This window comes from Coffea arabica, chromosome 5e (assembly GCF_036785885.1).
Source record: "Coffea arabica cultivar ET-39 chromosome 5e, Coffea Arabica ET-39 HiFi, whole genome shotgun sequence".
Lineage (NCBI taxonomy): Eukaryota > Viridiplantae > Streptophyta > Magnoliopsida > Gentianales > Rubiaceae > Coffea > Coffea arabica.
Genome location: NC_092318.1, coordinates 41,846,556 through 41,851,349, shown reverse-complemented (window position 1 = coordinate 41,851,349; position 4,794 = coordinate 41,846,556). Strand labels below are relative to the sequence as shown.

Genomic DNA, 4,794 nt, shown 5'->3' with positions numbered 1-4,794 from the left:
CAACTCTTCCGAATGTAGTGGGTCATTAATCTTAACGAAACACATTCTTGACTGGCATCATGAATTGCTATTATTTCAACATGATTTGATAAGATGGCGGTTAATAATTGCTTTGTAGATCGCTAAGAAACAGTTGTACCGTCACATGTAAATAGGTAACCAGTCTGAAATCTTGCTTTATACGGGTCAGATAAATATCCAACATCAGCATAACCAAGCAATTCAGGTTTGGATTTATTTAAATAAAATAAACCAAGATCAATTGTTCCTTGGAGATAGCGAAAAATATGTTTAATACCATTCCAATGTCGTCTTGTAAGCGAGAAACTAAATCTTGCTAATAAATTCATTGCAAATGATATATCAGGTCTTGTATAATTAGTAAGATACATTAGTTCATTAATTGCACTGAGATATGGTACTTCAGGATCAAATATCTCTTCATTTTCCTCTCGCAATCTAAAAGGATCCTTATTAGGATCTAATGATCTGACGATCGTTGGAGTACTTAATGTATGTGTTTTATCCATATAAAATCGCTTTAATATCTTCTGAATATAAGCAGTTTGGTGGATACAAATTTCACCTTTCAAATGCTCAATTTATAAATCAAGGCAAAATTTTGCCTTTCCTTTCAAATTCTTTTTTTTTTAATATTCAACAGTAATTTGGATCTCTTTAGGAGTTTCAATTAGATTAAGATCATCAACATATACAGCAATAATCACAAAATTTGACCCATTTTTCATGATAAAAACACACGAACATATCAGATCATTGATATTACCTTCTTTAGTTAAACATTCACTGAGACGGTTAAACCACATACATCAAAATTGTTTTATCACATATAAAGACCTTTGTAATTTAATAGAATAAATATCTTTAGAATTTGATTTACATACTTCAGGTATGTTGAATCCTTCGGAGATTCTCATATAAATATGATAGAGCAATTATTGGGCACCATTTGCGCTGTTATTTGGTCATAATTTTGGTTACTTATTGTGCTAAGTGTTGAGATTTTGCTCATATTTGATATTTGTGTAAATTGTAGGTGGTTGTTCTCAAAAGTACTCTCTCGAGGCAAATTTTCAGAAGACTCTTTATTTCATGGCGTGCCTACGCCAAAAACTGAGGAGATACACCTAAAAGATGGACCCGCGAGATTGGTAGAAAAAGTGGGCAATTAGGAAATCACTAGGCTCGTGGGCCGCGGAGGTGCAGGGGATAAAAACTCTATTCCTAGAGAAAGTAGAGGGTCTAACGTTTTCTTTCTTTTCAATGGCTACTTTGGGAGATTTTGACAAAGCCAAACTCACATGGTCCAAAAAGAGAAAAGGAGACCAAGGGTCTTAAGGCTACAAAAAAGCTTTTGAACTTTGATTTTTTCAACGGCGGCAATCTGCGGTGAATAGGAGAAAAGCCAGATTTACGTGTGATCGATAGATTACCTTTAGTTTTCCCTGTAGACAATTTTGCTCTGTCCGCCTTTGTTTCGTACGATTTTCATTAGACCTTTGCTTCAGTTTTTCTCTAGTACGAACACGAAACCCAAAGAGAAGCAAGACTTTTCGTTTGTCTCCTTCATTATTTTCATCTTTCCCAATTCTGCGGTAATTAAGTGGATGATAACAATCAACCCACGCGAGATTGATATGATGAGGAGCGGTTAGGTTTCTCCTCTACCAAAGGTAGATGCGAAGGCGCGGTCCATCACATCTGTAAGATCTAATCGAACTTTCACTATTTCGTCCAATCCGTTACTATTCGTGTGTTTCCTGGATTAACTATTTATGGGTATTTTATTAATTGAGTATCAACAGCCGGATATTTGATTTAATCTAATAGCCTACTGTCACGTCAACTAAATTAAATCCGTAATTGTTCGTTTAGTCAACAACTAGTGACAACCATCATAATTGGCTTTATGTTGAAAAATTATAAGATCTAGTTTAAATAAACCCTCTTAGCATGTTTATTAGTTAGAGTTGGATTTTTCTAATTTTAATGCAACTGGATAATTAAACTCTTACTGTCGTACCTAGAGTTATTTTCTTGTTAGAGAAGCAGTCAACGGTCGTACCTTGGCTATCAAGAAAGTAAGAAAAAATTGGCTGTTAGAGCTTGTTGATAGCTATAACCAACTTAGTGACGAATGAATGAAATATCTTTGCATCGATGATCATTTAATTGGACCGTACCTGAAAAGTTGATCCTTTGGGTAGAACTTTACTAATTGCTATTTTTAGTAAATCGTACTTGGTGAGTTAGCTTTTGAGTTTTGTTTATTTTATTTTTATTTTTTATTCCATTAAATATCTCCCACTTTCATTTTATTGATTTGGGAAGAAACAACTTCCTACCCATTCCCTGTGAAATCGACCCTACTTGCCACTGTCTACTAGTTAGTGAATTTAGTCAAATAATTAATTCTGGTATATCGGATTAAACAAACTCTTCGGGAACAGGGTGAATCAAGTAACCCATTGCACACCTAGAGTCCCTACTCCAGTACTTAGAATTGATTATTGACTGATTTTGGTGGTAGTTAGGTTTTATTATTATTATTGCACAGGTTCGACACCTGTCAATTTTTAGCGCCGTTGCCGGGGAACAGTATTTTGGTTAATTTGTTTCTTTCTAAGTTATTTTCGTTGGATTTGTCTGGTATTTTTCTAATTTATGTCTCGTTCTTCTCGTACATGTGAATTGATTTTCGATCCGGAAGTAGAGAAGACTGCACGCTGAACTAGGAAAGAGATTAGACAGCTCAGAGAGGAACAACTAGCATTGCATCTCAGAGACTGGATCCAGAGGTCGAGTCAACAGATTCGAGTGGTGAAAATTCAAGTGATCCAAGCCAAAAAAACATCCCTATGGCGAATGCAAGACTACTAAGGGAGTTGGCTGCTCCGGAATTGACCCAGCAGCCGTTGTGCATTACATTTCCAACTCTAGTTGAGAATACCTCCTTCGAATTGAAGTCCAGATTAATTCACCTCTTACCCACATTCCATGGCCTCTCGGGTGAGGAACCCCATAAACACATCCAGGAGTTCGATGTGGTATGTTCTAGTATGAAACCTCCAGGGATTACTGAAGAACAGATCAAACTTAGAGCATTCCCTTTCTCTCTCAAGGATGCAGCGAAGTATTGGTTATACTACCTATCTGCAATTAGTATCACAACATGGGTCCAGCTGAAAAAGAAATTCTTGGAAAAATTTTTCCCTGCATCCCGAGCTGCAAGTCTGAGAAAAGAGATATGCAGCATTAAGCAGTATCCCGGAGAATTTCTATATGATTATTGGGAAAGGTTCAATAAGTTGTGCACTAGATGCCCATAGCATCAAATTAATGAGCAACTATTGATCAAATACTTCTATGAGGGACTTCAATCATCTGACAGAAGTATCATTGATGTTGCGAGTGGGAAAGCACTGGCAAATAAGACACCGAGAGAAACATGGTTGCTTATTGAAGTTATGACAGAAAATTCTCAACAGTTTGGCTTCCGCAAGAGTAACCTTACCTGTAGGGTTAACGAGGTAGAGATGTCGTTCATTCAGCAGCAGCTCTCGGAGCTAACATCTTTTGTTCAGCAATTAGCTGTGGGGAGCGTGCATCAAGTAAAGGCCTGTGGAATTTGCACAAACGTGGACCACCCCACTGACTCATGCCCTATTTTGTAAGAGGATGGGGCTGAAAAAGTTAACATGGCTGGAGGCATGCCCACGCCTCGTAGGCAGTACGATCCATACTCGAACACGTACAATCCGGATTGGAGAGACCACCCCAACTTCAACTATGGGAACAGGGCACATAATTCATTCTCAAATCATCCACCAGGATTTCAGCAACCATGATAACCAAAGCCTCAACCTTCGCCCTCTAATGCGGGAAGTTCTTTGGAGGATATTATCAAGAGTCTGGCCACGAGTACTGCTCAATTCCAGCAGGAAAGACTCAAATAAGCCACATGGCAACTGCAATTAATCGCTAAGAGTCTCAAGTTTTTGAAAAATTGCCATCGTAACCCGAGACAAGTCCTAAAATTGTGAGTGTCATGACACTGAGGAGTGGTAAGGAAGTGGAAGAGCCTAAGGCTACGAATCTAAAGAGTAAAAGTGAAAAAGAGATCGAAAAGGAGATTGAAGAATGACACATTCGTGGAAACCCTGAGATAACTCTTACTGCATCAATTCCCATTAAATCTAATTTATCTCCTTTTTCATGCAGGTTGAAAAAGACGAAGAAAAAGGCAGAGAAGGAAAAAGAAATCCTAGACATATTTCGAAAAGTAGAGATCAACATCCCATTGTTGGAGGCAATTAAGCAAGTGCCAAAGTACGCCAAATTTCTCAAGGATTTATATACTCATAAGAAGAAACTGAGAGGGGATGAAAGAGTAGCGGTGGAAGAAAATGTATCAGCTATTCTCCAAAAAAAGCTCCAACCTAAGTGTGGGGATCCAGGTATGTTCATGATCCCATGAAAAATAAGAAATACATCGATTAGAAAAGCAATGTTGGGCTTCAGTCAACGTGATGCCAAAAATCATTTATGCTTCTCTAAATCTTGGGCCACTAAAAGAAATAGCCATCATAATCCAACTACCTGACATCACCAATGCTTATCCAGAGGGGTTAGTTGAGGATGTCTTGATTCAGGTAAATGAGTTAGTTTTTTCAGCAGATTTTTATATCCTAGATATGGGAGATGAAAGATCGTTAAATCCGTCACCTATCTTGTTAGGTAGACCGTTTCTTGGCACTGTTAGGACTAAAATAG

At 37.7% G+C, this 4,794-nt stretch overlaps 1 non-coding gene across 1 annotated transcript; it reads right to left on the bottom strand.

Moving 5' to 3' along the window:
* Window positions 1-3,251: 3,251 nt before the first annotated feature.
* On the bottom strand, window positions 3,252-3,358 carry LOC113688649 (small nucleolar RNA R71). Its single transcript, XR_003448017.1, has one exon. It is a non-coding gene; the product is annotated as a small nucleolar RNA R71 (small nucleolar RNA).
* Window positions 3,359-4,794: the final 1,436 nt, after the last annotated feature.